This window comes from Erpetoichthys calabaricus, chromosome 14, assembly GCF_900747795.2.
Source record: "Erpetoichthys calabaricus chromosome 14, fErpCal1.3, whole genome shotgun sequence".
Taxonomy (NCBI): domain Eukaryota; kingdom Metazoa; phylum Chordata; class Cladistia; order Polypteriformes; family Polypteridae; genus Erpetoichthys; species Erpetoichthys calabaricus.
Window position 1 is genome coordinate 56526709 of NC_041407.2, and position 12686 is coordinate 56539394.

The window sequence follows — 12686 nt, forward strand, 5'->3', positions numbered from 1 at the left end:
AGATGAAATGCAGCAAAATATGTTGATTATAGTATACAGATAAAACTTTAACTTCATTTAAATAATCTGTATCGTTAATAATTAAACATGTGAGGACACGGTGCCGCAGCGCTAGCTAGTTCACGGATAGCTCCTGCCTTGCTCTGTATTCTTGCTAGTACTGACACGACACTGGAAGGACAGACGGATAGAATAATTAAACATGTACTACGAAGATATTTCAGTGTTCCTTAAACGTTTTGAAGAATCGGCGTTCTAAGCTTACAGATGGCTTAACGTCTATTACAGAGCTGATTGTGTGGCGATTGGGTATTTGGAGAAAGAAAAGTAAGGACAGGAATTGGAGGTTAGTACATTTGAAAGAGACAGTACTTCTGTAATAAACTATTTCATCGAAGGTCGTGCATGGCACAGCAAGCCTCTTGCGTGAGATATGAATAAGCACTACGCCACTGTGTTCCCATGTTTAATAACATGCTTTCATTCCTATCATCATGAAAAAGATATCACGTATACATCTCAGTATTTTAATTATTCAGAGAGCTGTAATATCACGAATGCAATGGATTCTGTGTCCTGTCGGAGAAAGAGAAAGAACGGAAGCACATAGTGATTCACACACATAGAGCACATAGAAGATCAAACACAGAACAAAGCATTTAACGTGCTACTTTAGTTACGATGGGATTTGAGAAACTAGTAAAATAAACTATTTTAAGATGAAGTTTATGATGTTCTACTTTAATGACAAAATAAACTACGTGATTAAAGTGGAAATTTTGAGATTAAAGTTGACATTTCCTGCTTTTTTCCCACTGTGTGCCTATTTTTTTTCTCTGTACCCTAATAAGCTTTCATATGACACTCAGACGGTGGGCTACGAGTCGCCTTTTCATGCCGACTTTAATATGTCACAACTTTTTTATTTCAGGCACTGTGCTACTTTGTGAACTTGAGCTTTTGAGTTTCTCCGACACTACGTCACTCATTTAACTTCCTTTTGTTGATTATACCACTGTTTAAACCAACAAATAGTATGTTTTTCTTTGCCTCCACTTGGTATTCACTGAAATTCTTATATTTTCCCCTGTGCTTTTCCCATTGTCTTTTCACAGAAGGCTGAGCTTAAGGGCTATTTATATTGATTTGCATATTCAAAGAGGCGTAATTCTGGGAGAAGTTGGGGTGGGACAGAAGGCGCGTGCATGTGCATTACTTTTCATGCTGATCGGGATTTATGTAGCGGAAGAACGTGGAAGTTTGCGTACACACAGATTCCTGCATCTGGATTTTTCTGTGCATACGCACATTCCCGCTTTTGTGCTTACGCCATGTTATAGTGTGAGTTCTACGCACAGTGTTATACATGAGGCCCCAGATCATTATGAGGTACTGGTCACGGCCCTACAGATTAACAAATGCACCCACATATTTTCTTTATTTCATAAATAATATACCGTAGTCATAATATACCTTGCAAATGTTCTTTGGTTTTAATGATATTTGATTAAATTCTTAAACATTTTAATCCAAGGATCCAAATTAGAATCCTGGCACCATACTGGAGCCCAAGAAGAGGATTATCACCGTAATGAGAGTACAGCCATAAATAAACAAATAGCAATGGTCATATAATAAAAAAGGACAGATTTTTGTTTTCATGCTACCATATTTCTGACATGAATATTACTAAAAGAGAACAGTTAAAAGTAAATGTGCTATTAATTAAACAATGTTTTCCATTCAAAGCATGCAATCCATTTGTGAGGACTGTCACTGGCTCTGTAAATAGTAATTGTAAGCTTTAGTAAACCTGACAGAAATAAATTCCTCCTCTTTACGGGTGTGGTGCGAGGTTACAATGATTTTTGAAAGGATGTCATGAATGGTCACTTGTGTCAGTTGACCAGAGAGCCATGACACGTTACATGTCTTTCTTTACAGACATCTGGGTTGTATTGAGTTAGATAAAAAGAAAGAAAACTTCTGACTTGGCTGTCACAGTTGAAGTGAGGCATCATACAGGCTGTTGGTATAAAGGAGCACCAGTAGCATTTCTTGACCCACTTCTGCTGAATAATTGATTGGCCGTTAGTGTGTCAGAGAATATGTGTGTAAACAGCTTAAGTCATTAAAAATTGAATTTCATTGCTTTGAAATAAAAAAAATAAAAATAAAATTTTACTGTAGGATTTATTATATCATATTAGGGTTTTACAAGACATTGTATATACAGTATAGGATTGTTTTAAGCCTTTTGTTCCAAATGTCTCAAGGCAGTTGCATTCCGAAAAGGAACATTTCATACATAAAAGACCATTTCACATGGTTGGAACATGTTTTACAACAAATGCGTAATATTTGGCCATGCTTTCATTCCAAAGCAGACAAAGTGCCACAAAAGATGCAAGAAGAGAAAGAAAATATAATATACTTAGCAACAGTAAAATAAAAAGATGGGCTTGTCTAAAAAGTAGGCCATAAGTAGGCCATTCCAAAATGTGTGTGCCAAATATCTACAGACCCTTCCTTAATATCACTTTAATTTTATGGAAGTGTGCATAGTGAGAGCCCACTTCTATACAGTAAGTGAAAGGCTAAACCTTTTAAACTGGATGTGAGAGATGGAGGATTCTAAACGTAGCTTTGAAATAAATTAGAAGACAGTGAAGTGCTTTAAGAACTGGTGTTTTACAGTATGGTTGCACTTCTTGCTTTAATTATGATCTTTTTTGCTATGTTTTTAATTAACTGTGGGGCAGCAAGACAATTTCAGACAGGCTAACCATACAACTATAAGTTAGTCTGTTTTTCTTGAGCCTAATGAATGTGGTTAGTTTTTCAACATCCTACAAATTAAGAAACTGCATTCATTTTGCAATAATAATAATAAGGAAGAAAGTGAATAAATGTAATGACTGAAAATCATCTTTGCGTCAATGGTTACAACTACATTTTGGATTATGCAAAATTCAAGCATGGTCATTTAAGAGGATTCAATGTTGCCTTATTGTTTACAGTTAACTCCAACTCAAAGAAATCCTGAAAATTGTGTGTATTTTCACAAAAATGACCACCTGAATCTTGTACCTGAAATGACCACTTGAGGTTTGTACCATTCATGCATCTCACAAAAAAAAAAGAAACTAAAATAGTTTGTTCTCCACTTTCTTATTTATATCTGTCCTTCATACTCTAAGTAATGTGCAGAGTCTGACATGTAGGTGGAGGGGGAGATGAATCGTAAAAAATAATTACATTTTTAAGAGTTTCAACTGTGCTGCTAAATGTTTACATTGAATCCCAAGTTTAAAAAATCATAATTTTTTTTGCAATATAAAGTTTCAACATAAATCTCACTTATATTAACACATTTAAAACTTCAAAATTACGAAACAGTACATATAGTACTACTAACAATATTAAAATAACAGAAGATGTTTGCTTTTAGGTTGTTGTTCTGCTTGTTGCAATTACTTAAGAAAGTATATTACTTTCTTAATTTTAAACAAGTTTTTTAAACGAAAATGCACACATAGTGCAACATTCAGGTGCATTCTGGGAATGAGTTAACAGTTTTGAAATTCGGAGACTTTTTAATTTTTTACTACCTCATCAAAGACACTTTTTTGTATATTATATGTTAGCTGACTTATACGGCTTTGCTAAGTCTAAGTCTGTCTAAGTCAATCGACCTCAGTTATAGTTGCATTAGTTAATCGGATGTATCACAAGTACTATGTAAATAAGTATTTTTATCTCTATACAATATTATTAGTTCACATGAGCGGTTTATGTTTGAAAATGCTACAAACAGTCTTTGGTGGTTTTGGTGTGAAAGAGATTGCAGCAGAACTTCTTTTTTATTTTAAATACATATTTATTGACAAAATGAAAAAGGAATATAGTAAAAAGAAGCCAAAAATAATAACTGATTTTTTTTTGACTATGTCTCTATTATAAGTGGAAATCCTGGGACAAGACTTTCTCGGAAATAATTTCAACTCCTGCAAGAGATAATTTCAGGTCCCACGAGATGAGACTTTTTACCAAGAGATTTTGACAATTTACGTCCTCCTCTCAAACATTTACAACCACACCCACAGTCCAATCATTTCTCGTTCGTGTGAATGCTATTGTCAGACACAGTTCCTGTGCTCTCAGTTCCAAGTGGGGTCGGAAATAATAGACAAAGTGTAGAAGACAAAGTAGCACATCGTAAAGAGGTTCAAAAATGTTGGCGCTATAAACATGCAGAGCAGGTTAGAGATTATGAAAGTACTAAAATTCGAAAGTCTCAAAAAACTGATAGTAAAGATTGCATTAGCGCTAACAAACTGAAATTATTACTCAGTGAAATAACGGAACAGTGAAAAGAGATTGAATATATGAACATAGGTGATATGACAGAAGTATGTAGATATTGTTTAGCTTTAAACTTTAAGTTGGAGACTTGTAGATTGTCTAATTTGTGTTGCCATCAAGGAAAAGTAGTGTTTCTTCCCAATGAAGAGGCCTATCTATGAGAATTAAAAGATTTGTTGTTTGGTGAAAGTGAATTCCACATACGCAAGTGGCAGAGATGCGAAGTGGCTGGTGTGTAGTGCAGGCCGGGGTATTGGCGAGCAAAGCAAGCAGGGGTGAAGCCCCCTAGTAAGAACAAAACAAGTCTACTGACATACACTAAAGCCCCACCTCACCCCTCCTCGCCTCATCCCACCTGAGACGGGTAAACGGTCACACACATACCTCATGGTAATGCAAAAAGTAAGGGAAGTTGGGGAGGAAAGGGCAGCAGAACTTTATATAAAAGGACATCACCAAACTGGGTATTTGGTAAAGTTATAAATGTAATTTAAAGTTGATTCATTCAAAGATTAAGAACTGCTGAAAATCACGACCCTCTATTAGCATCAAGGCCTAAAATTAGTACAGCCTCAGTCTTCTTTTTTTTCTTCTTTTTCGGTTGTTCCCATTAGGGGTTGCCACAGCAGATCATCTTCTTCCATATCTTCCTATCCTCTGCATCTTGCTCTGTTACACCCACCACCTGCATGTCCTCACACACCACATCCATAAACCTTCTCTTAAGCCTTTCTCTTTTCTTCTTACCTGGCAGCTCTATCTTAGCATCCTTCTCCCAATATACTCAGCATCTCTCTTCTGCACATGTCCAAACCAACGCAATCTCCCCTCTCTGACTTTGTCTCCAAATTGTCCAACCTGAGTTGACCCTCTAATGTACTTGTTTCTAATCCTGTCCATCCTTGTCACACCCAATGCAAATCTTAACATCTTTAACTCTGCCACCTCCAGCTCTGTCTTCTGTTTTCTGGTCAGTGCCACCGTCTCCAACCCATATAACATAGCTGGTCTCACTACCATCCTGTAGACCTTCCCTTTCACTCTTGCTGATACCCATCTGTCACAAATCACTCCTGACACTCTTCTCCACCCAACCCACCCTGCCTGCACTCTCTTCTTCACCTATCTTCCACAATCCCCGTTACTCTGTACTGTTGATCCCAAGTATTTAAACTCATCCACCTTCGCCACCTCTACTCCCTGCATTCTAACCATTCCACTGACCTCCCTCACATTCACACACATGTATTCTGTCTTGTTCCTACTGAACTTCATTCCTTTCCTCTCTGGAGCATATCTCCACCTCTCCAGTGTCTCCTCAACCTGCTCCCTATTCTCACTACAGATCACAATGTCATCAACAAACATCAAAGTCCACGGGGACTCCTGTCTAATCTTGTCTGTCAACCTGTCCAACACCATTGCAAATAAGAAAGGGCTCAGAGCCAATCCCATGTAATCCCACCTCCACATTGAATGTATCCGTCACTCCTACCGCAGACCTCACCACTGTCACATTTCCCTTGAATATATAATAAATTGTGGCTCTCCCCAAACCTGACACAGACAGACACTAGGCATAACTCCAACAACACACAGTTTTACTTTGATGTGGGAAACACTTTCCCTTTGTTACCCACCAAGGCACAGTACAATAAAGCACTAAGCACAAATAAAGCAACACCTCTTTTTCTTTCTCCTCCTCATCCTGTCTCCTTCCACCTCCACTCCTCCTCCAACAAACCTCGTCCTCCCCCTTCTGATTCTAGCTCCCCAAATGAAGGCAGGCAGTTTCTTTTATGCTGTACCTGGGAGTATTCCAGGTGGCTCATTAGTGAGGTCGGGAAGCACTCCCAGGAGTGGTGGAAGCCCAACAAAATATGGCTCTGCAGCTCCCCCTATCGGCCCCCACAGAACCCCACAGTGCCTTGCAACTTCTATGGAGCCCTGGGGGAATCTGTGACACCTCTGCAGCCCAGGGGGGACTGTCTTCTAGCACTCTAGGGGAGGCAGTACACTGTGCATATCTGCTCCCCCGGTCCTTTCTCTAAGAAGGTGTCCTGGCCAGGTAAGAGACCCGGCCAGTCGTCACAATATATACTGTATATACAGTATAAAAAATAGATTTATTTACAGTGGCGTGTGTGATTCACTCAGATTGCCACAGCACTATTTGTGCAGGCACACGGACACAGACATACAACTTAGATTATACTAGCTACCAAGGATCTGTTTTCTGATAGAAAAATAACATAAACAAAATGTACAAGCTGAAGTGACCTCTTTCAAGCTAAATTTGAAACAGTAAACTAATCTGTAATTGAAGTCATACAGTATGTTTCTGTGTTTGAAGGATTGGAGACAGGCAAAAGAAAGTTGCTTGATGGATTTAATTATTGATTATAATATTACTGTTGCTATAGCCTTTTTTAACACATAGAGATGAGATACAGTATACTGCATGGAAACATCTTTCACTATGAAATTTACTACAGTTGAATTAGAAAGCATTCAGAATCTTTCACTTTCTGCACACTTTGCTCTGATGTAGATTTAATTTAAATAGGTAAATTGACCATTTTTGCCCACCAATCTACACTTCATAACCTATAATGAAAAAGTGAAAACACGTTTTCAGAAAGGTTTTCAAATTTATTAAAAGTTAAAAACTGAAATCTCTCATCCATATAAGTATTCACATCCTTAATTCAATACTTTGTAGAGGCCCTGTTGGCAGTTATTACAGCTTTGAGTCTTCTTGGGTCAGGCTCTAACAACTTTGCACATCTGGATTTGGGCAGTTTATCCCATTCTTCCTATACACCTGAAGCTATGGGTATCTTCTGTTACCTATGTATTGATAGTGATGAACTGAGACCCCCAGTGAGGAAATGAGTCACTCAGAACACTGTTAATTCAGCAAAGTGCAAATTAATGCAAATTAATTTAGTCATCTAATGAATACCAATACAGTCAGTCATTGCCCAACCCGCTATATCCTAACTACAGGGTCACCCTTCACCCTGCCTCCCTTCAAGCATCAATCGAGGCCTAATCCCAACATATGGCTTCCATGCACTGGTCTTTTTAGTACTCTCTCTGTTGCTCTGAGTTTGCTTCTCCCCACTGTTCATGTGCTCTTAATCTATCCCTCTAATTCAGTTGCTGAGGAACCAAACTGCACTGGCTTTCCTTTCTGCTCCCTCTCTCTGTCCCTCTGAGTCTGTGTCTCTCCTCCATTCATGTGCTCTTCGTCCATCCCTCTATTTCACTCACTCAGGGAATGAATCACTCTTGCCATTCCTTTTTGCTCTCTCTGTTGGTTAGCAGTGTGGAAACACAGGATTATGTCTCCTTCACACTCTTACACTTTGTGGAGATAAAACAATACTACTCACAAGAGACTACTCACCTCTGCCCCCTTTTAATTTAATACCAGGTACACCCAGCTGCCTGCAGTTATCTAATTTCTCCCCACCCCATCTTTCTATTTCTAAATGGCACATCCACCCCATACACAAATGACCTAATCAGCTGTCAATCAATCACAATCTTCCCCAGGCGCATTCATACATGAGACCCATGCTCTGTCTTCAACCAGGGGTCACGAAGAATCAATAATTAACTTACTTCATACCATTCTCACTTTTTCACCAGCAATCACCTTTCTGATGCTCCTACATTCTCGCTGAAAAATCATCACATGCTCCTGCACACGAGTCTGTGCCATTCACAGAACTTCTTCCCTGATGCCCACAGGCTTCACCACAGCTGATTACCTCCAATGTTTCTTGTGGCATGTCCAGCCCCATCCTGGCAGATCTTCTCAAGTTCTGTTTATATTGGATAGGAAGGGTCTGTAAACAGTCAGGTCTCACCGCAGATGTGCTATGGGGTTTAAGTCTAGGCTTTGGCTGGGCCACTCAAGGTCTGTTAGAGACTTGTCCTGAAGCCACTTCAGCATTGTCTTGACAATATACTTCAGGTCATTCTCATGTTGAAAGGTGAACCATCACCCCAGTCAGGTTGTGTGCACTCTTGAACACATTTTCTTGAAGGACCTCTCTTTATTTGGCTCTGTTAGAGTGACCCTTGGTTACTTCCCTGACTAAGGCTCCTCTAGCCCAGTTGTTCAGTTTGGTTTGGCCAGATGTCTAACTTGAGTGGTGGTTCCAAACTTGTTCCATTTCACAATTAAGGACAATTATTAAGGCCATTTCATAGTTGCTAAGGCCACTATGCTCCTGGGAGCACTCAAATCTTTAGTAATTGTTTTATACCCTTGCATTTATTGAAACCTCATTGACAGTTTCTCAAATGTCATGATTTGGTTATTGTCCTGACATGTAGTGTGAACTTATATACACAGTTGTATGCCTTTCTAAGTGATGTCCAAGCAATTCAATTTGCCACAGGTTGACTCCAATTAAGTTCTAGACACATCTTAAGGATAAGTAAAGCAAACAATACCAGTAGTAAAAGAGTAAAGTTTTGATCTGTCTGCTTGTTAGAATACAGAAGCTCCTCATGATGCTTTTCATTTAAGTTCACCAGGTCAAGCTAACTACTGTATAATCATTTATTTATTTATTATTTATATTTCATTTTATTTAATCATTGGTGCTTTGTATTTTTTCTTAACTTTTTGTAAAGCACTTTGAGCTACAAATCTTATATGAGAATGTGCTTTAAAAAAAATGTCATCTGGGTCTTTAGCACAACATAAAACCTGCATGTTAGTGTAGCTCTGTCTTCCCCATGTATAAAGAACTAGGAAGACCAGTGTCAGTAATCACTTACTCATCACTACTAAAGATAGCCAGAAAATGAATACATGGTCCTTGCGAATTCTCCTAACTGGAGTTGTTGGTCTCACAGAGTGCAGTGCAACGCTCACACCCAGTCTTTCAAGAGTTTACCTTCATTTGACAAGATCTTCTGCTCTGGCAACTCCTCTTCTGTCCCTTCTTCTTCTTTAAGCAAAATAAATAATGCTTTTTATGTACATGCTGAGGTTTTTGCATCTCTCAGGCCAAGTAAAGACCTACCCTGAATACCTAAGGATCAGTGCATTGGTTTTGGAATACAGCAATTGTAATGTCTTTGGTTGAATTCTTTAAAATCTGAAGACTGCTTGATCTGACAACCTGCTAATGTGCCAGTCTGGAATGACAGTCTAACCCTGCGTACAATCTCATCTGAATTATGTATGTGTCCTCTTTTCAAATTGTTTGATCTTCATGATTCTTAGTATTTTTTAACACTCTAGCTGAGATAAAACAAAGATGAATCTGAAAACAGTGATGAAGCATGAAAGGAGGGAGGGAATCCCCAAGCCAATGATATGATTCACTCACATGAAGGGTCTGTTTTTATTCAGTAAGACAGCACTTTTCAGACAAGCCTCCTTAGTAACAGTGAAATGTTGCTTGGCTGTGTTTGAGGACCAAATGTCCCTGACCAAAATACCAGTGGCCCACACTTCTCTCTTAGATATGTGGACTATTTCATTTATTTGCTAGCAAAGGAATGCAGTCAGAATCAGAATCACTTTTACTCGCCAGTACTTAATGTACAGGAATTTGACTTGGTAGATTTACGGCTGCTTATAACGGAACATAATATCACATATAAATAACATAAATAGATTTTAAACAAAGTTGCAGAATAGTACAATTATAAAAGAGATGCGGAAATGATGATGTGCAAGTGAAAGTGTGAATGTATAGTGTATATGCATGTGCACACACATACCTTCATAGAGTATATGACAGAATGCATAAGACAGGCAGAATGCAGAATGCAGAAGACAGGCTAAATTACTGGTTTGAGAGGGTTAAGGCTCTGGGAAAAAAAACTATTGATGTGTCTGTTAGTTTTAGTTTTAATTGATCTGATCGATTTACCAGAGGGGAGTTTTTGGAATAAGTGATTAGTTGGGTGAGATGAGTCTGTGATGATCCTTTTGACATGGTTAGTGACATGAAATGTATACAGGTCTTCCACAGATGGACAAGCACGGCCATATATTTTCTCAGCAGACCTCACAAGACACTAAAATTTAGATTTGGAGTGTGCTGTTGCTGAACCAAACCAGACAACAATGGAGAATTAAATTATACTTTCAATTATGGCTTTGTAAAACTGAACTAGGAATGGGTGGGAAATATTTCGTTTCTTTAGTTGGTGTAATAAGTACAATTGCTGCTATGCCTTTTTAGTGATGTAAGTGGTGTTAATGTCCTAGCTGAAAGTGTTTGTGATAGTTGTGCCCCAAACTTTGAAGCATTCCACCATATTGTCTACAGAATCATTCATTTCTAGTGGGAGAGGTCGTAACTGCTGTTTGTGAAAGTCAATGGTTATTGGAAGCACACCAAGACACAAGATGAGACACCTCTTTTCTGTAAGATGTTTCATTGCTATTAGTAATTAGACCAATAGTGGTGGTGTCATCAGTGAACTTAATAATTTTAACTGAAGGATCAGTGGACCTGCAGTCATTGGCATACAAGAAATAAAGTAGGGGGGAAAGTACACAGCCTTGAGGGGCACCTATACTAATATAGAGGCAGTCTCAGAGGTGGGAGCCTACATGAACATATTGTTTCCGGTTTATCAGAAAACTGTAAATCCAAATTCCAGAATTTAGATCAGTCTGTGGAGGCTAAGTTAACAACAGCCCATGGACAATGGTGTTAAAAGCGGAACTGAAGTCAACAAACAGTATTATGGCATAAGTTCCTTTACAGTCCAGACGCTCCAGCACAAAGTGAAGGTCCATGTTGATGGCATCGTCCACAGATCTATTTGCTTGATATGCAAACTGAAGAGGGTCAAGATCAGTAGCAGTAACAGACTTCAGATGGGTTAGGACAAGCCATTCAAATATTTTCATTAAAACTGACGTAATAGAGACATGACATTCCACATGCCTACCCGGATGGGCCGCCTCAAATTGGGACCCAAGTGCTGCCGTGCAGTGGGCAATGCCTCAGCACCACACCAGTTCTGATCCCCTTCTTACCTCAGCAGTGACATTCAGGTCTCTGGTGGCTTTTCCTATGAGGACAGATTGGGAGATCATGAGGTCGACGGAAAGGGGTGTGTGGTCTCCCGATATCTATGCAAAAGGACGAAGGCCCAAGTCTTTAGAGTCCTGGTGCTTTCTGTCTTGCTATATTGTTGTGAGACATGGACTCTATCCAGTGACCTGAGATGGAGACTGGACTCCTTTGGTTCTGTGTCTCTTTTGAGAATCCTTGGGTACTGTTGTTTGACTTTGTGTTGAATGACCAGTTGCTCACGGAATCCCAAATGAGGCACATTACCTGCACTGTGAGGGAGTGTCAGTTACGGTACTACGGCCATGTGGCGCGATTCCCTGAGGGTGATCCGGCTTGCAGGATTCTCATTGTTGAGGACCCAAGCGACTGACCCTGGCCAAGGGGAAACCCACATAACACCCAGCTGCAGCAGTTAGATGACCGTTTTCCAAGGAACGGGATTGGACTGCATGTCTGCCTGGGGGGAGGCCGAGCTGTTTCGTTGTATGGTGGGTGCAGCAACACGCTATACCAGTGCGTGCTCTCCAACCTGACCTGACCTGACTTGAATGTTTTTCATCTATTCAAGCATCTTTCTCACAATAATATTACTGAAAAAGTAAAATGGAAAGCAAACATATTGATAAAACATTAATTCATTCAAAATAAGGAAGAAATTTCTGCACTATAGCAGTTTATCGTGGCCTGTGTGGTTATGTTTTAGTAAAGCTGGCAAAAATAAATTCTTAGTAAAGCTGACAAAAATGAATTCTTCTTAATGTTGCAGAATGAGGGTATGTTGATTTTAGAAAGGACAATAGGAATGGCCACTTAACTAAGTCAGTTGTCTCATAGCACAGGATAACTAATAAATTCCTAAACATAATTCAATATATGTATTTTGTTTTAAGTAACTTTTAAAATATATTTTTAAAAGAGCTGCACCAGTGCAAAACATTTTTTTATTTTATTGGAGGAAAATAACATTCTATACAATCAAGTTGAACTTAACAAAGCAGAATTCAACCCTCACCCAAGAGAAAGAGCGGAAAGCCAACAGCATGGGCAAAAAAAAAAAAACAATATATTTTTTTAAATAATCTTTCAAATGATTCAACATCCTGGTCTTAATTTAACAATACAATAAATTGCATAAACAGTTGAGTCACGCTTTTATATTATTACTTGCAAATTTGTGTTCATTATTTGAATTTTTTATGGGTGACAGAATAAATCTTAATTAAAATTTGGTGAACAGTCCTCTTTGAAATAATT